General features: G+C 46.5%; 1 long non-coding RNA gene across 2 annotated transcripts; it reads left to right on the top strand.

Moving 5' to 3' along the window:
* Nucleotides 1-16,491: 16,491 nt before the first annotated feature.
* On the top strand, nt 16,492-20,013 carry LOC123134360 (uncharacterized). 2 transcript variants are annotated; one of them, XR_006465622.1, is made up of 4 exons: nt 16,492-16,848; nt 16,964-17,043; nt 17,223-17,333; nt 17,408-20,013. It is a non-coding gene; the product is annotated as an uncharacterized lncRNA (long non-coding RNA). The 2 variants fall into 2 exon arrangements; XR_006465621.1 differs by having other exon boundaries at nt 17,223-20,013.
* Nucleotides 20,014-20,810: the final 797 nt, after the last annotated feature.

Genomic DNA, 20,810 nt, shown 5'->3' with positions numbered 1-20,810 from the left:
AGAGGATGTATCTAGATGTATTTTAGTTGTAGATACATCCCTTTTTGTCCATTTTGATGACAAGTATTTTCAGACGGATGGAGTACTTGCTAACACCCACGTGGGATGCTATACCTCCTGCATCATATCGATTTGGATCTGACATCTGATGGCTAGCTAATTGCCTGACAAATCCTTAGGTGCTATTCTTCCTAATAATTACATACAGTACAAATTATTTGTGCATCATGTTTTCTGTTAGGTGTGTACTTTTGTATGTATATAGATCGTAGTACAGCCTATATTCGCGTCCGCTACTTGGCATACATCAGGTCCGGACTCAATCTGACCCACGGACGATCCAACCAAAGAGATAGTGCGGAGCAGTGCACCGATCAGAGCTCAGCTCGATGGCAGCACACCACAGAGACATTTGTTTCTTTCCCTTTTTTTTAATTCAACGCCTATGTAGTCGACCTATGGTTCTCTTCTACTTGTTCTGACAAATACACAGAATAAAAGTGCTACTATGTGTATCGAGGATTGGCTTTGCAGCATGTTCGGCACGGATCAGTCCGTCTATTTGCTTCGGTTTGCTACAGTCGTCGCTGCTGGCGTTCAGGTTTTATTTTTCCAAATTATTCATTTAGCATTATTATACACAGAATATTTTCTGTTGACATTTACCGCATTATTTTGGCAGAGAAATTCTACCGGCGTTTGTACCAGGCGTTAGTCCGGCCAGCCTTTCCCTGTCACCTGGGAAGGCCGACCTTCACCGACATCACCGTACCACGATGCCATCGCGCCATCGATCTAGTCTTAGCGCTCAAGCCATATTTACCAAACTTTTTTCGCATAAATTAATTATGCAGCCTTTTTTTAACTATTATTATTTCTTGGTTGCACTACTTTGTGTGTACAGACAATCTATTTAGGTTGGGCCGCGCTAACACCTCGGCAAGGCGATGTCGTTGTCCCGCCGACATTGACCAAGTCATGGCGTCACATTGACGCGTGTCCCTGGGTCAACTTTTCTGCATTGCGGCTCCGCCGGGCTGACCTTGTCGCCCAGGCCATATTTATTCAAAAAAAATGAATTTCACTTATGTCAATTAAATAGAAGATTTTTTATTTTTGGACTGCACTATTTTATGTGCGCAGGTAATCACCTTTGACTTCGTCACGCGATCAACTCTATGGGGCCAACAACGTCGTCCTGCCTGCGTTGATCAAGTTGAGGAGTCGCCTCGGCGCACATCCCTTTGTCAACATTACCACACGACCACTTCACCGGGCCGACCACGACGCTCAAGCCATATCTCTTTATTATTTACTTCACTTGTATTAATTAAGTAGATTTTTTTAATATACATTATTATCTTTATTTGTCATTACTTTTGGTTTGCACTATTTTTTCTGTGCATCCAATCGACTCAGCCTGAGCTGCGTTGTCGCCTCCGTCGACCAAATTGTGTTGTCGCCTTGGCGCGCTGCCCTGTGTTGGCAACCCCTTTTCGTCGCTTCGTTAGCCTACTCGGAGGGAGACTCCGGTGTCACCCGCCGATCCGCTCCATCATCGCGGCTAGACTGGGGGCTTCATCTTTTCGGAGTGCCGAACTCTCTGCTCGGCCACCTCAGGACCAGTCTAGGGGCTGGAACCTTGTCCCGCATCAAGTTCGGACCGCGTCATCATTGCTGAACACATTAACTAGCTAAGTCGCCGTCATGCTCAAAAACTTTCAGTTTTAAATTTTATTCGATTCGACCAGGCATTATACTTTTTTGGCAAAAAGTTGTTTGTGAAAAAATTCCTTGTCATAACTTTGTTTGTGACACACAAATTCAAATACCTCGTTTACTTGGGGGCTTCCTTTATGAAGCCTTTCCTCTTGCATATGATTATACTTGTATGACTTCATTCCTTGCCTGTGTATTACGCCACAATATGCACCATGTTGACTTAAGTATTCCGCAAGCTGGGTTGCCTTGCTCCTGTGTTTACCCCTACGTTCTCGATTGTTCGGCTAGGGAGTAAAGGGAACACCTCTGCGATTGTCACGATCGGGTCATCCGAGCTTGGACCTCAGACTGGGTGAAGCCGAAAGCTAACGCTCTTATTGTTTTCAATCATGGTCGGCACACAACAGAACTCATGAGTACAAAAAATCTATTGCACAAGTCTCATAGTAACAATGAGCAACCGAAGAAAGGTATCGGTGGGGGTACTATTTCCTTCGAAGATGCTTCTTACACTTCATCAGTAATATAGCATAAGTTCCCTAAGCGCGCTTTGTATGTTACAGCCTTATGGCCTGATTGCCTGGTTATCGGAAACACCGTAGATATTCTTGACAGGTGGAGTACATAACACTTTTTGGACCTTGACCGAAGAGGGAAAAGCCGACGGTCGGTTAAGAGGCGTTTAAATTTCGGGTGAACATAGATATGATATAAGTACTTCGGTACATACAATCATTATACATAAAATTCTTTTACCCAAGTCACTTGGGGGCTCTTAAATTTACATGAGCCATTTTATAATAAGTGTTTTCTTCTTAGTCGTTGCAAAGTCTTTTTATATCACTCCTTTTTTCGACACGAGTGTGTGGTCACTAGCCGGGGAGCCTAATTTCTCTCTCAAAGCCACTAGACTTTAGTTTGCTACACTAGCCTAACGGGAAGTACTCCACCTTCGGGACAGGAGGTTGAAGCCATAGGATGACCCGCTTGAAGTCTCGAGATAGGATGTGTGATGTTAAAGCACGACAGTAGCACATTTCTTTTCTAAGACCAATTTTCGGATTGGCACCGAACACTTGATCTTGTTCAGACGTCAAGTTTCTACTGACATTTTTTGTTCTCCGAGCTTATGGCACTTTTAAACTATTTGTGTTTTTCCAGCATAAGTCTCGCAGTGCAACGCCAGACACCTTTAGAGATTCGGCAAAAACATTCTCGGGTATTGCTATATATGCATCGGTTTCAAATTGTGTCTTCGGTCAATAGTTGGGTTGCCCAGCTCCTATGCTTGCCTCCTACGTTCTGCTTTGTTCGGTTAGGTGTGCAAAGGGAGAACCACTGCGATTGTGCTTCCAGCTTGCATGGTTAAGCACCTCAGTGGAGAAAGCCGAAAATTGACTTTCACAATAAGTGTAAACTGGTCAGTGATCCGATGACTATGTTAAATGACGAGCTGTTCATAACATTAGCCGAAGTGTTTATGGCTTGACCTTGGCTGTCGCCGAACACTAACCAGGGGCTGGTAGCTAGCTTCCCCAGTTTAAAGCTCCTATGACTAAGTGAAAGTTATAGCCCGCATATCTGATTGCCTCATTTCCGCTAACACAACCGCCTTCGGGCACCGAGACGTCGGCTAAGGGTTGTCTTGTTATTGCGGAAACACCCTGCGTAGTATCTACAAAGGGGTAGAAGTCGACGATGGGCCACTTTCAACTGATAAACGGTCGCAACGGAGTCAAAATAAACATATCATCGACATTTGTATTTAATATACAAGGGCCGCCTTCCGTAATCGTCGTTATAAAGCCATAAATATGCATCAATTTGACTAAAGATTTTTGCCAAGCTGGGTTGCCTGGCTCTTGTGCTTACCCCTACGTTCCCGATTGTTCGTCTAGGCGGTAAAGGGAGCACCTCTGTGATTGTTACTACCGGGTCATTTGAGTTAGTACCTCAGACTGGGTGAAGCCGGAAGCTAGCAATCTTAAAGGATCACATTGGTCGGCAACGATGAAAGTGAAAATTTTGGTTCATTAATACCATAGCATTCGGGAACTTTCCCCGAACTAAATCCTCAATATTTTCCTCCCACATTGATCGGAGGTGAGGTTTCATGATCATGATAAGCATGACGATCCAAAGAAAGGAACCGATAGCGGGACTATTTTCCTTGGAAGATGTTTCTTACATTAAGTAATATAACATATCTCTCTGCGTACCTTTGTTTATAAAACCGTATGGTCGGATTGCCTTGTTTTCCATAAATCTTTGCCCTTATAACGGCTTTATAACGCGAGAATAGAAGGCAAGAGTGACAGTGTCCTAGACTAGGGGATACTCACCACGTCGTCTCCCGATCAGTTAGATTGGGCCGACGACCCCCATGGCCGTATACTCATGGGCCAGTTCGGACAGCCCATGCCATATATAAGAAGGACTCCACAAGACTTGGCACCCAAGACAAGGACTCTCCTAAACCCTAGGCCTCCAATGTGTTATATAAACCGAGGCCAGGCTAGTCAATAGACAATCTAATATTCTTTACTACAATCTCGTGGTAGATACATGTACTATGTACTACACCCCATGTGGATACAATCAAAAGCAACATGTAGGGTATTATCTCTTCGAGAGAGCCTGAAGCTGGGTAAAAACCCGTGTCGATGTTACCATCGCTCCAAGACGCCTAGCTTAGGACCCCTGCTATGAGATCCGCCGGTTTTGACACCAACAAAGAGAGCAACTCAAGACGAGAAAACTCCCCCCATTTTTATAAACGCACAAGAACCAAGCTGCTTCAAAAAGCCGACGAACAAGTACAAAAAGGAGGCAAACGCAAATGGCCGCGTCTGGCGCCTAGCTAGTCTTCAAGTCTTCTCACCAGCGCGGAGCTAAGTGCTTCTACTGGCTAGGCATAGTCATTGGGGATAGTGTCGGCGGCCAGCACAGAGCATGGTGCTTCCACTAGGACGTGTGAGGCAGTCTTGTATTAGGGGGTCCTCGAACAGCCGGACTATATACATGGGCCAGATTGTTGGGCTATGAAGATACAAGATAGAAGACTTCGTCCAGTGTCTGGATGGGACTCTCCTTTGCGTGGAAGGCAAGCTTGGCGATTCAGATATGTAGATTCCCTTCTCTATAACCGACCTTGTGTAACCCTAGCCCCCTTCGGTGTCTATATAAACCGGATGGTTTAGTCTGTAGGACAAGAACAATCATAATCATAGGCTAGCTTATAGGGTTTAGCCATTATGATCTCGTGGTAGATCAACTCTTGTAATACTCATATCATCAAGATCAATCAAGTAGGAAGTAGGGTATTACCTCCATAGGGAGGGCCAGAACCTGGGTAAACATTGTGTCCCTCGCCTCCTGTTACCATTAGCCTTAGACGCATAGTTCGGGACCCCCTACCCGAGATCCGCCGGTTTTGACACCGACATTGGTGCTTTCATTGAGAGTTCCACCGTGACGTCGAAGATAGGCTTGATGGCTCCATCAATCATCTACAACAACGCAATCCAGGAGGAGATCTTTCTCCCCGGACAGATCTTCGTATTCGCCGGCTTCGCACTACGGGCCAACTCGCTTAGCCATCTAGAGCAGATCAATAGCTACGCCCCTGGCCATCAGGTCAGATTTGGAAACCTGAATTTCGTGGTCGATATCCGAGAAGAATTGATCTTCGATGGATTCGAGCCCCGGACCCTGAAACCGCTCTGGACCTAGATCCAGAACAGATTGCGCCGTCCGAAGACGGGAAGCTTAACCTCGCTTCAGAAGCCGTGGACTCAGCGGCGCTCGAGCCGCACATGGACCCAACATCAAGTTGGGCCGGTGTCACCAGAACCTCAGACTTATCTCCCGCTATAGGTTCTGGACCGCATGCATCCGTGTCCATCGAACCTGACTGGGCGCCGATCTTGGAGTTCAGCTCCGCGGACATCTTCCAACACTCACCTCTAGGTGATGTGTTAAACTCATTAAAACCCCTCTCCTTGTTAGGAGACTCTCGGCCAAACTATGTCCGGCTCGAGTGGGAAGCGGACGATGAAGAACTTCGTCTCCCACCCACCACTCACTTGATAGCCACTGTCGATGATTTAACCGACATGCTCGATTTTGACTCCGAAGACATCGACGGTATGGACAACGATGCCGGAGAGGAACAGGAGCCACCGCCCACAGGGCGCTGGACAACCACCTCCTCATACGACATATACATGGTGGATACACCCAAAGAAAATAATGGCGATGACAAAAAAGACTCAGTCAAGGATAAGCCTCCTGAGAAGCAACTGAACCGCCGACGTCAGCGGCGCCGCTCTAAACCACGCCATGGGAAAAACAGGGATCAACATAGGAGAAAACAACACTTCGGACGATGCCGAAGACAACGAAGACCCCGTTGAGCCAACTTCCGAGCAGGCCGAACGGGAAGACAGGCGAGTCAGCCCTGATGAATAGGCCCTGAATGAAGACTCGAAGGATAGTAATTACATGCCTCTCTCCGAGGACGAGCTGAGCTTCGGCAACGAAGAATTTATCGTGCCTGAGGATCCCGTCGAGCAGGAGCGTTTTAAGTGCCGGCTAATAGCCACTGCAAAGAGCCTGAAGAAGAAGCAGCAGCAGGTTCAAGCTGATCAATATCTGCTCACCGATAGATGGACTAAGGTCCTGGCAGCTGAGGAATACGGCCTTGAGCGCCCAACCAAAAGTTACCTGAAGCGCAAGTTGTTACCCTAATTCGATGAAGATGCACTGGAACCTGCACTACCAGCGCATGATGCGGCCGACCGACCACCACGTGGCTGGGATAAAGTGGCAACTCAGTCCGGACACCAGCCCGCACTACCTTGCCGAACAAACAGAAACACAATAGCTCGGGGATACACACATGACCTATGGTATGACCTAGAAGACAATGCAGGGCAGACCAGATCTATCTATGGATCGCGTGGGCGCGCCCCAATACACAACGATGGTCATATTGCCGGACGTAACAAATACAACCCTGTTCAGGCCGAATACCGCAAACCAGCTCCACCCGAGCTGCTCGTGACGTGGCCCGACATAGAGGTGTCGCACACCCCCTATGCTTCAGTGATGAAGTAATGGAACATGAATTCCCAGAAGGGTTCAAACCCGTAAACATCGAATCATATGATGGGACAACTGATCCCCTGGTATGGATTGATGATTTTCTTCTCCATATTCATATGGCCCGCGGTGATGATCTCCACGCCATCAAGTATCTCCCGCTAAAACTCAAGGGACCAGCTCAGCACTGTTGAACAGTCTGCCCGAAAAATCTGTTGGCAGTTGGGAGAACCTGGAAGATGCCTTCCTTGACAACTTCCAAGGCACCTATGTCCGACCTCCAGACGCCGAGGACTTAAGTCATATAATTCAACAGCCCGGAGAGTCAGCCAGGAAATTCTGGAGTCGGTTCTTAACTAAAAAGAACCAGATCATCGGCTGTCCGGATGTCAAAGCCCTGCGGCCTTTAAGCATAACATCCACAAGGAATGGCTCGCCCGACACCTCGACCAAGACAATTCGAAGTCCATGGCATCCCTCATGACACTTATGACCCGCTTTTGTGCAAGTGAAGACAGCTGGCTAGCTCGTAGCAACAAAAGCTCAAATAAACCTGGCACCTTTGAAGCTAGAGATAGCAATGGCAAGCCCCGACGTAGCAGACACAAGAGTCGAAACAATGATGACAACACCGAAGACACGGCTGTCAATGCCGGATTCAGTGGATCTAAGTCTGGTCAGCGGAAGAAGCCATTCAAGATAAACAATCCGGGCACGTCTAGTTTCGACCGCATACTCGATCGTCCATGTCAAATTCACGGTACCCCCGGTAAACCAGCCAATCATACCAACAGAGAATGTTGGGTTTTCAAACAGGCCGACAAGTTAAATGCCGAAAAGAAGTAGAAGGGGTCGCAAAGCACTGACGATGACGAGGAGCCCCGGCCACCGAGAACAGGGGGACAGAAGAAGTTTCCTCCACAAGTCAATACGGTGAATATGATATACGCCACCCATATTCCCAAAAGGGAGCGGAGGCGCGCACTCAGGGACGTCTACGCGATGGAGCCAGTCGCCCCAAAGTACAACCCATGGTCGTCCTGTCCAATCACCTTTGATCGCAGGGACCATCCGACCAGTATCCATCATGGCGGTTCAGCCGCACGGGTCCTCGACCCAATCATTGACAGAATCCACCTTACGCGAGTCCTCATGGATGGCGACAGCAGCCTAAACCTACTCTATCAGGACACAATGCGCAAGATGGGTATCGATCCTTAAAGGATCAAGCCCACAAAAACCACCTTTAAAGGTGTCATACCAGGTGCAGAGGCCTACTGTACGGGCTCAATCACACTAGAAGTGATCTTCGGATCCCCGGATAATTTCCGAAGCAAAGAATTGATCTTCGACATAGTCCCCTTCTGCAGTGGCTATCACGCACTGCTCGAACGAACCACATTTTCTCGATTCAACGCGGTGCCGCACTATGCGTATCTCAAGCTTAAAACGCCCGATCCACGGGGCATCATAACAGTCAATGGAAACACGGAACGCTCCCTCCGTACTGAGGAGCACACCGCTGCCCTTGCGGCAGAAGCACAGAGCGGCCTCTTTAGACCGAACCTCAATTCGGCGGCGAAGCTCCCGGACACTGTCAAAAGAGTTTGAACTACTCTGCAGTAGGACAGTCTAGCTGGTCAAGAGCTTGACTAGCAATTCGGCCTCCGTCCCAACCCCGATCAAATGGTGGCGTTCGTGCCATGCGTACATAACTACGCACTTAAAATACCATGGGGATAGACGGAGGCACAGCTAAGTTGTGTTCCACGATGCGGCTAAATCGCTCCTGGACACATGTTACTTTAAATTTCCTTTTTTTCTCTTTCAGGTCACTTTTTTGTCTAGGCCGCTACTGGCGACCTGATGGCCGAACCTATCAAAGGACTGATATACCAAGAGGGAAGTAGCTCGAACGCGCGAGGGAATCTCTAGATATTCTTCTTGATGATCATTCTACCTGTCTCTGGATCCGCACGCAGCTCCTCCCTGGTCTAAGCAGGATCCGAAGTCATATTGTTTAACATACTACTTGTACTTATACGCTTTGACGTATCATTAAATTACAATGAAAACAATTTGTGGCTCTGTTTCACTTGTTGTTTCATATTTTGATATTTTTTGTCAAATTGCAACCGTACACTCTGGTACGACTTAATCCGCCAGGGGCTTCATTGTACCCCATAAGACGGCAAGAAAGTCTGAACACCTTTACGGTTGTTCGGCACCCAAAACTTATAGCATTGTATGCATCGACTCCGAATCATGTCTTGGGTCAATAGTTGGGTTCCCCGGCTCCTATGCTTGCTACCCTATGTTCCACTATATCGGCTAGGGTAGTAAAGGGAGAACTACGATTGTGTCCTGATTCTTCCGAACGAGCACCTCAGTAGAGAAAGCCGAAAACTAACTGTCATGATGCGGCAAGAATTAGTCAGTGTTGGGGAACGTAGCAGAAATTCAAAATTTTCTATGCATCACCAAGATCAATCTATGGAGATACTAGCAACGAGAGAGAGGGGAGTGCATGTTCATACCCTTGAAGATCGCGATGCGGAAGCGTTACAAGAACGCGGTCGATGGAGTCGTTCACGAAGCGATTCAGATCGCGGCCGAATCCGATCTAAGCATCGAAGAACGGTGCCTCCGCGTTCAACACACGTGCAGCCCGGTGACGTCTCCCATGCCTTGATCCAGCAAGGAGAGAGGGTGAGGTTGGGGAAGACTCCGTCCAACAGCAGCACAACGGTGTGGTGGTGATGGAGGAGCGTGGCACTCCAGCAAGGCTTCTCCAAGCACTACGAGAGACGAAGAGGGAGAGGGGTAGGGCTGTGCCAGGAGAGATGGGAACTCATGTCTATGACAGCCCCAAAACCCCCACTATTTATAGGAGGAGGGGAGGTGGCTGCGCCCCCATCTAGGGTTCCCACCCTAGGGGTGCGGCAGCCCTAGATGGGACTTGGAGGGGGCGGCCAAGAGGGGGAGAGAGGGGGCGCGCCCTAGGGTGGGCCTTTAGGCCCATCTGCGCCTAGAGTTTCCCCTCTCCCCTCCTAGCTGCGCCTTGGGCCTTGGTGGGAGGTGCACCAGCCCACTCTAGGGCTGGTCCCTTTCCACTCTAGGCCCATGCAAGCGTCCGGGGCTGGTGGCCCCTCCCAGTGGACCCCCGGAACCCTTCCGGTGGTCCCGGTACATTACCGGTGACCCCCGAAATACTTCCGGTGGCCAAAACCTCACTTCCTATATATTATTATTTACCTCTGGACCATTTAGGAACTCCTCATGACGTCCGCGATCTCATCCGGGACTCCGAACAACATTCAGTAACCACATACAAACTTCCCTTATAACCCTAGCGTCATCGAACCTTAAGTGTGTAGACCCTACGGGTTCGGGAACCATGCAGACATGACCGAGACGTTCTCCGGTCAATAACCAACAGTGGGATATGGATACCCATGTTGGCTCCCACATGTTCCACGATGATCTCATCGGATGAACCATGATGTCCAGGATTCAAGCAATCCCGTATGCAATTCCCTTTGTCAATCGGTACGTTACTTGCCCGAGATTCGATCGTCGGTATCCCAATACCTCGTTCAATCTCGTTACCGGCAAGTCACTTTACTCGTTCCGTAATGCATGATCCCGTGACTAACTACTTAGTCACATTGAGCTCATTATGATGATGCATTACCGAGTGGGCCCAGAGATACCTCTCCGTCACACGGAGTGACAAATCCCAGTCTCGATTCATGCCAACCCAACAGACACTTTTGGAGATACCCGTAGTGCACCTTTATAGCCACCCAGTTACGTTGTGACGTTTGGCACACCCAAAGCATTCCTACGGTATCCGGGAGTTGCACAATCTCATGGTCTAAGGAAATGATACTTGACATTAGAAAAGCTTTTAGCAAACGAACTACACAATCTTGTGCTATGCTTAGGATTGGGTCTTGTCCATCACATCATTCTCCTAATGATGTGATCCCGTTATCAATGACATCCAATGTCCATGGTCAGAAAACCATAACCATCTATTGATCAATGAGCTAGTCAACTAGAGGCTCACTAGGGACATGTTGTGGTCTATGTATTCACACATGTATTACGGTTTCCAGTTGATACAATTTTAACATGAACAATATACAATTATCATGAACAAGGAAATAATATAATAATAACCATTTTATTATTGCCTCTAGGGCATATTTCCAACAGTCAGCTGTTCGAGAGGTCACAAAATCTTTAGCGATTTCTTCCGCATTATGCGATATGTGATGCATCGTGGGACGAATCGGTTTTTATCCGATCATGTGTTTACAGAACCCCAAGTTCGGACTTTCGAACACTAGGGGATGCGCCTACATTTTATTGTCAAACTCCTATGGCTAAGTGAGGGTGATAAAGCCTTATAGTCCGATTGCCTGGTTCATTGCGCTAAACACCTCCTTTAAGGACCAAAATCTGGAGTAAATGGTGTTTAGATTTATCCTGAACACCCCTGTACTTCCTACGTGGGGGCAGAAACCGACGACTGGCCAACTCTCAGAATTAATATAAAAAGACGGCCGCACAGGATGTAAAAAGTTTAAATAACAAGCATTATATTACATAACGACCTTGTTCCATATTACAGCACATGATAACATGAATGTATTCATGGGAATATAATATCCTTGGTACATTGCTCCGCCACAAGGCGGGATCCCTCCAAGACACTGTCATAGTACATCTTGGGCTTGCGATGCTCCTTCCCTGTGGGTGGCCCTTCGGTCAACAGTTTCGCGGCATCCATCTTCGCCCAATGCATCTTGGCGCAGGCGAAGGCCATCCGAGCACCTTCGATGCAGACCGACCGCTTGATGGCGTCCAGCCGAGGGCAGGCACTAACCAGCCGCTTCACAAGCCCGAAGTAGCTGCTGGGAATAGCTTCGGTGGGCCATAGCTAGATTATCAAATCCTTCATGGCTAGTTCGGCCGCCCTATGCAGCTCGACCAGCTGTTTTAGCTGATCGATAAAGGGTGCTGGATGTTCTGGCGCAAGATATTGCGACCAGAACAACTTCTCCGTAGAGCTCCCCTCTTCGGCTCGGTAGAATTGTGCAGCGTCGGACACATTGCACGGCAGATCCGCAAACACCCCTAGAGAATAGTGAATTCGGGTCAGTAAAAGGAATATTTCCTTCACATACTTGCTCTGCATAATAAAAGTCTTACCCGCCGCGATTTTTCTGGCCTCCTGGATTTCCTGGTGGGAGGCTTGGGCTTCAACCCGGGCATCGTGTGCGGATTGACGAGCCTTGGTGAGTTTGGATTCTTTGTCCGCCATACTTTGCTCCAAGGCCTTGCACCTCTTCACGGCCTCTTGAAGCTCTTATTGAACCTTAACAACCCTGGCCTTGTGCTTTTCACGAGCGGCATGCTCCTTTGTTGTTTTCTTTTCGGCCTCGGCTAGCGCCTTCTTGAGAGCCTCGACCTCGGTCGCTGCTCCGAAATACATATCATGACATTTTTTAGTCAAAATAAATTACTTATCTGTATTTCAATACGGACAAGGTTTTTTTCCATACCTTGGTTATCCTCTAGCTGCTTCTTTACATGGCCAAGCTCTTTCTTGGCCTGCTCCAGACTCTGCTTTAGTCCGGAGACCTCCGTAGTATGAGCGGTTGTAGCTCATAACGACGCCTTCTTGTTCACATAGATATTTCATGGTTAGTCTCCTGCGAAAATTAATTGATCCTCTGTCCAGCTTTTCTTTTCGAACACCGAACAGTGCATCAGGGGCTACTATCTACACTGTGATATTGCTTTTATGTTTAAACTTCACCGCTTACCTCAAAGCCTGTTAGAAGGCTTGTGCAGGCTTCGGTCAGCCCGCTCTTTGTGGACTGAATTTTCTCAATCATCGCACCCATAAAGGTACGGTGCTCTTTAACAGTGGAAGCCCTTTGCAGCGCCTCCAACAAAGTATCTGGCGCCTTTGGGTGGACATAGGTCATCGGCAGAACAAGCGCACCCCCTTCTTTTGAAGAAGGTTGCTTGCCTGATTCCGGAGCCATACTGGTCTCCGAAATGGTGTTCGGTTGGGGGCCGAATCCGGGACGGCCCCCGCCGGCGGTGTCCATGGGTGATAACCCGCAAGTATAGGGGATCGCAACAGTTTTTGAGGGTAGAGTATTCAACCCAAATTTATTGATTCGACACAAGGGGAGCCAAAGAATATTCTCGAGTATTAGCAGTTGAGTTGTCAATTCAACCACACCTGGATAACTTAGTATCTGCAGCAAGGTATTTAGTAGCAAAGTAGTATGGAAGTAACGGTAATGATAGCAAAATTAACAGTAGCAGTTTTGTCGTAATTGTAACAATAGCAACGGCAAAGTAACTAAGCAAAGCAGAATATGTGAAAAGCTCGTAGGCATTGGATCGGTGATGGATAATTAATTCGGATGCGATTCCTCATGTAATAGTTATAACATAGGGTGACACAGAACTAGCTCCAGTTCATCAATGTAATGTAGGCATGTATTCCGAATATAGTCATACGTGCTTATGGAAAAGAACTTGCATGACATCTTCTATCCTACCCTCCCATGGCAGCGGGGTCCTAATGGAAACTAAGGTATATTAAGGCCTCCTTTTAATAGAGAACCGGACCAAAGCATTAACACTTGGTGAATACATGAACTCCTCAAACTACGGTCATCACCGGTAAGTATCCCGATTATTGTCACTTCGGGGTTAAAGGATCATAACACATAATAGGTGACTATAGACTTGCAAGATAGGATCCAGAACTCACATATATTCATGAAAACATAATAGGTTCACATCTGAAATCATGGCACTCGGGCCCTAGTGACAAGCATTAAGCATAGCAAAGTCATAGCAACATCAATCTCAGAACATAGTAGTTACTAGGGATCAAACCCTAACAAAACTAACTCAATTACATGGTAAATATCATCCAACCCATCACCGTCCAGCAAGCCTATGATGGAATTACTCACGCACGGCGGTGAGTGATGACCCACAAGTATAGGGAATCTATTATAGTCCTTTCGATAAGTAAGAGTGTCGAACCCAACGAGGAGCAGAAGGAAATGACAAGCGGTTTTTAGTAAGGTATTCTATGCAAGCACTAAAATTGTAGGTAACATATAGTTTTGTGATAAGATAATTTGTAATGGGTAACAAGTAATGAAAGTAAATAGAGTGCAGCAAGGTGGCCCAATCCTTTTTGTAGCAAAGGACAAGCCTGGACAATTTCTTATAATGAGAAAAGCGCTCCCGAGGACACATGGGAATTATCATCAAGCTAGTTCCATCACGCTCATATGATTCGCGTTAGTTACTTTGATAATTTGATATGTGGGTGGACCGGTGCTTGGGTACTGCCCTTTCTTGGACAAGCATCCCACTTATGATTAACCCCTATTGCAAGCATCCGCAACTACAAAAGAAGTATTAAGGTAAACCTAACCATAGCATGAAACTAATGGATCCAAATCAGCCCCTTACGAAGCAACTTCTAAACTAGGGTTTAAGCTTCTGTCACTCTAGCAACCCATCATCTACTTATAACTTCCCAATGCCTTCCTCTAGGCCCAACTAATGGTGAAGTTTCATGTAGTCGACGTTCACATAACACCACTAGAGGAGAGACAACATACATCTCATCAAAATATCGAACAAATACCAAATTCACATGACTACTAATAGCAAGACTTCACCCATGTCCTCAGGAACAAACATAACTACTCACAAAGCATATTCATATTCATAATCAGAGGAGTATTAATATGCATTAAGGATCTGAACATATGATCTTCCACCAAGTAAACCAATTAGCATCGACTACAAGGAGTAATCAACACTACTAGCAACCCACAGGTACTAATTTCTGGTTTTGGATACAAGAGATGAACTAGGGTTTGAGAGGAGATGGTGCTGGTGAATATGTTGATGGAGATTGACCCCCTCCCAATGAGAGGATCGTTGGTGATGATGATGGTGATGATTTCCCCCTCCCGGAGAGAAGTTTCCCCGCAGAACAGCTCTGCCGGAGCCCTAGATTGGTTCCGCCAAGGTTCCGCCTTGTGGCGGCGGAGTTTCCTGTAAGCTTGCTTATGATTTTTTTTCCAGGGTAAAAGCCTTCATATAGCAAAATATGGGCACCGGAGGGCCACCCAGGGGCCCACAAGATAGGGGCCGCGCCCAGCAGGGGTGGGCGCGCCCCCCACCATTGTGGCCAGGGTGTGGGCCCCCTCTGGTACTTTCTTTGCTCAATAATTCTTATTAATTCCAAAAACGACTTTCGTGGAGTTTCAGGACTTTTGGATCTATGCAGAATAGGTTTCTAATATTTGCTCCTTTTCCAGCCAGAATCCCAGCTGCCGGCATTCTCCCTCTTCATGATAAACCTTGTAAAATAAGAGAGAATAGCCATAAGTATTGTGACATAATGTGTAATAACATCCCATTTAAACAAATAATGAGGCTGGACAACTCGCTCCTAGGGAGCTCCCTCGATTTCAACCTACGTTGGCCATTCGATCGAGCTCTTTCTAGTCAACCGTTTCCTTTTGGCCATTCGATTGCTTTTTGTTCGTTGACTCCAGTTTCACCCCGTTGTTGATTTTTTCCACATCCATGACTGGTGGGCTCTTGTGGCAGCGGTATTGGCTGGGTGAATCCCTGACGGGTGAGAAAGGGCCTATCCTCGCGCACCACGCGTTCGATCCGCGGCTCGCGTCGTGCGTCCGGGGAAGCCGCGGAGGGTGGTTGGACAACGCATGCGCATCCCCTTTGGGCAGTCTCCACGCGCTAACAGATGGTCCCGTGCTGCTTCTGGCCCCGCTCGTCGGCTGCCGTGGCTAGGCTCCTCACGGGATGGGTTGTCGGGCAGGTCGTGCGGCATGCGTCACGGAGGGGCTGCGGTGCGTCGTCCGTCTTGGAGGGCCCGCGCAGGGTGGTCAGGCGCATGTTCACCCGACTTGTGCACACCCCTGCCGCTGCTGCAGTGACATGTGGTCCCGTACTGCTGCTGGTCCCACCCGTCGGTTGCAGCGGCTCTACTGCGTGGTCTCGTGGCGTCCCGTCTGGGATTTCCTAGTCGTGCGCAGCGTCGACTGGCCCATGCATGCCTGTCGCTTGCATCGTGTCTCGCGTCTGGAGACGGGGTGTCCGCTCTGCCCACGCCGCGTCGCATCCAACTCGTACTGGCCGCTTTCTTTTTTTAAGTCGTCTGTGACCGATATTTCGCGTTTCTCCCTCTGTGCGATGGCCCCTGTCCCATTATGGTCCCGCGCGTCAGCGTCATCTGTCACGCGTCGGTGCCATCCACTTTGAAAGGCGCGGGCTTCTCGTTGGGTGGAGCCATTTGCGGGAGGTGTCGTTCAGTGGGCGCCGCGTGATTTGCACAGTGTAGTCTTCGATTGGTGGGTGGGATGGACTGGCGAATGTACACCCGCCCTTACCTCTTCCCACTATGACGGGTGGCCCAGATTAGCGGCTGGTCCCATGAGTCGGTGGGTTATTATTGATTGGGTCACCCAGGGAACGTGCCAGAGCGGTTTGGGCCAATGTGCCTGTCACGCGCCGCGCGCGACGTGCGTGCTGCGTCCGCGCTGATGGGTGAAAACCTAGGTTTGACGAGAGATTTCCACGCCGCCACCTGAACTCCCTCGGACGCGCGCTCCTCTCCTCTCCCCAATCTCCATCTCCATATACGTCCTCGTCAGCGACGAAACCCACCACCTCCTTCCTCTCCGCCGTGACCCTCCGTTCTCTTCTCCTCCCGAACCTCTCTCATGTCGCTATGCTAGCACCGAGCACCGCGTCCGCCCAACCCTCTCTGCTGCGCAGGAGGCAGGAGGACGAACAATGGCGGTCTGAGCTCCGCTGCCTCCATCCATGTCTCGTCCTCCCCTTGCGCGCCGGCCAACCGGAGGCTGCCTCCCTGGTTCCCCCTGATCTGCACGGTTGGACCTTCATAGCGCTATTCAACCACATCCACATGTACATCTTCTCTCTCTCTCTCTCTCTCTCTCTCTCTCTCTCTCTCTCTCTCTCTCTCTCTCTTTCTCTTTCTCTCTCTGCGATTCGGGAAGAATGATATGGTTTTGGCTCGCAGGGTGGTATGTGCGAGCGATGACACCGGTGGCCTGTGGCCAGATATGGAGGCTTAGCTAATGCAGCGGCATGGCAACTTAGGTAAGAAAAGCACATGTTCTTGTTTTGTTCAGTGTGCTTTTTACGCCATACTGCGCCAATATATAAAGAATTTATGTCTGATTCATAGATATCCTTGACACCTAAGTGTGCGTGTGAGTCCCCTACAAAATCTCTTTCTCTCTCTCTCTGATTATCTCATTTTGCCTTTGAGATTGCAGATGCGGGCACTTGCTATTTGTATAAATGCACAAGGAGTGCTCAGGGGAGGACGATAGTTGTTTGTATAAATGCACAAGGAGGGGTGCTTAGGGGAGGATGATAGCTTTCAGGTGTGGTTTCTTAGCAGTACGAGATGCCAAATGTTAGTTAAGCTTATGATTTGTGCCTCTTGTTCTTCACATAGGTGTACATGGAGGAGGTGAAGGCGACTACAGAGGAGCTTGCCGTAGCTGCTCACCTGCTCCGGGAATCCTCCTGACAGAAGCACGATGCCATGTCCTAGAGTTTGTTCACGTACTTCTATCTGCCTATAATATATGCTGACAATTATATGTGACTGATTAATTAACTAAAACTTGAGAGGTTAAGGACAAGTGTTTTCAAATGAAGGAATATACTGTACGTGCAGCTAATTACATACACATATGCATCATTCCATAATAATTGGAAGTTTGGATATTAGGTATTTGTTAAAGACCAGGGATCCTAATTGGCCATTCCCATACCACAGTTTTGACTGTATGTATCTCATGAACATTATGCTCTATACCAGAATTGTCACTGTATCTCATCATTGTTTGGAGTATACCTTTGCAGCTCCATAGTTATTAGAATGGTTTTACTTCCACATAATAGCCTTGTTCAAATAAAATCACAAGACCTTCGTAAGCTTGCTTAGTTACTATGGAGAAGGGCCTTCTTCCAAGGAGCTGTAGATTTTGAATATGCTCTCGGTTGGACACTTTTTCCAGTATATGTACCGAATAGGGGTAGGGAAGAGCGCAACTTAGGTTTTGGGTCAAGCCTCACTAGCAATTATGGCATCCTCTTATTTGGTTGCAGGTTACTTACCTTCTTCTTTCAGCCCATCTCAAGAATTATAGTGCAGTTTTTGTGGAGAGCCCATGTTGGTTTGCTTGATTTATGTTCAAAATGGACAATATAATGCTCTTTGAGTCAAGTTTGTATATATTCCGAGTACTCCTTTATTATTTATCAACTGAGGCATGATTGTTGTTGCACTTCTTACTAAAAATAATCCTGGTGTTATTTTCTTTGAGAAAAGAAATAGACGGCTCAGATGTGTGCTTCTTAGCATCACATCAAATTGAATAATCGAATAGGGTTATATATCATCATATCTGCATACATAATATCTTCTATAATTATATACCAGTGTAGGCTCTTGTTGTTAGATGATGAACTTATGTTATTTTATGCCAAGTAGTTAAATTTATGTGCACCTTCTCATGTGTTTACTTGTTTCTGCTTTTATAGTATGGCTTGGTCCTGTTGTGAAAAAAGATCCTGATATGTTCGACTATTCTGTTTTTTTCTTTATCCAATGACCTCTTAATGTGCTTTGATCATATGACAATTGTTTCCTCACTATCTCAGATTAGTAGTAATCCTTCTTTTATGTTTCTGCAATTTTAGTTCCTGCCTTTTGACATTTCCTTTGCATTCTGTATCTGCACACCCCCTCTTGTGGTCTGTTGTAATGGTCTACGGAACAGCCATATCATGCTATGGTTGCATCGTTGCATGACAATGTACCATATGCTCATGCATTTCTTTTCTTACCGATGTTGTCCTGATGAGTTGGCTGGCTTACATGTGCGCCCTCCGTCCTAAAATAAGTGTCTCAACTCTGTTACAAAGTTTTACTAGAGTTGAGACACTTATTTTGGGACGAAGGGAGTAGTCTGCTGTGAAGGTCTACTTGTTTTAGGTAGCATTGCTTTCTGGAATATGTCATTGGAACCTGGTAACATTCACTGGTTACAGTCAGCAAGACAGGAAGAACATAGTTGTGTATGAGTTCATGCACAACGAAAGAACCAACTTAGCTGATGGTAAATTTGCTCTGTGGAATCAACAACACTCTACTGTATATACACGTACGATTATTTCGCAGCAACACTTTGTCCATGCAGTTGTATTTCAGATCTTTAGAACTACAGGGTAGTTTCTATATTTGCTTATTCTGGTTGTCTTAGGCTGCAGGTCCCCATCCAGCTACCGTGTACCCCATATCCTTTGAAGAGGATAAATCTGAATGAAAACTTGGAATTACCTAATAGGTGCATACATGAACTATTGATGATGTGAATAGAAACACCTGTAGTAGCACCGACCTTTGGCAACCTTCACGTCGTGCCTCCAAGGCAGGCCATGAGTGACGGTTGCCATGATGTTGGCCTTGCAAAAAAATAGGGCTTTGCTGACTGGTGACTGGCTATAGTTTGTGTTTGTTGTTTACATGTCAGTTTTTAACAATTTGACCTATCTTTTAAAGACAATATATCACAAAAAGGAAACTTTTTATAGAAAATATATGGGTTTATATTAGACCATTCTAGACCATATCTCTTTAATACATAGTTTATTATATTTTCTGTTTTTCAATGTGAGAGTGCCCATCTTTTTGTGGCATTGATATGCTTCACAGTATACAATATTTTGCATGCTTGTATAATTCATAAGTGGTTTTTTGTATTCAGGTGTTATTAATATGGTGAGTGATTGAAGGGGAGGCATGAGGAGAGAGCAGTCCAAAGGGCGGATGGAGCATGTGACTTGTTGATGTTAGTTTCCATTTCCGGAAACAACAAATTTTCTATGATTCGAGTGTATGCTGATGTGTCAGTCAATTATTTGGATTCCCAACTAGACTATTATGTGTGTTCAATATTTTATTGTGCATTGATGAAATGTTTCACCTGTGTTCACAAGTTGAATTTTGAAACAGATATGCATAAGGGAGTTTTCCATTTAAGAAGGTTCTTGTTTGCTGCTGTGATTAAAAGTAGGAAATTTATATACCTATAACAGGACAGTTTCTCAAGCCAAACTCTTATGTAACATGTAATATCCGAACTCTGTTTGTGCTAATAATTGTTCCCATGGTAAAAGGCCATGTTGCACAAGGTAGGTGTTTTGGGTTTTAATTAAGACAGGTGACACCAATTATGGGTTTGATCTCCAAATATGTTTGAACATTAGGTCAAGGAAGATATCACATCGCATCTTCACGGTAAAGTTGTATGTCATATACCTTGCGCCATTTGGCTCTATGTTACCTGAATAAGATAACAAAATATGCATGCTACCCTAATGTTGCTAAAACCTACTTCTACTAGCACAACCAAATATTTTCAAAACACTTTGGATTTGACATGGTCTTTGCGCTTCCTCAAACATAAAGTTATTGAAAAAATGCAAATATTTTCAACGCTCCCATGGTATCATATTGGACTCTACGCCATTTGGGTCAGAGATAAATTAAAATGTGTGTGTATATCTCATTGTAGATAACATTTTCATTCTTTTATTTACTAAAGGGGGTAAATTTTGTTATCATATGTCCTCGACTACAATTAAACCAACTAAAACATGCAAAAAAAGCAACAACGCACACATGGATTCAACGGGTCGCTGCACTGTATGTCCTTGCAAAATGAAACTATTTTCATCGACAACATGGCTTTAGCGGGTCTCTGCGCCATTTGGCGCAACGGGTCAACTAGTAATGTAATAAATATTGATATAAAAGCATGATGCAAAATGGACGTATCAACTCCCCC

This window comes from Triticum aestivum, chromosome 6B (genome assembly GCF_018294505.1).
Source record: "Triticum aestivum cultivar Chinese Spring chromosome 6B, IWGSC CS RefSeq v2.1, whole genome shotgun sequence".
Lineage (NCBI taxonomy): Eukaryota > Viridiplantae > Streptophyta > Magnoliopsida > Poales > Poaceae > Triticum > Triticum aestivum.
The sequence above is the reverse complement of the archived record's forward strand: the minus strand, read 5'-3'. Positions and strand labels throughout refer to the sequence as shown.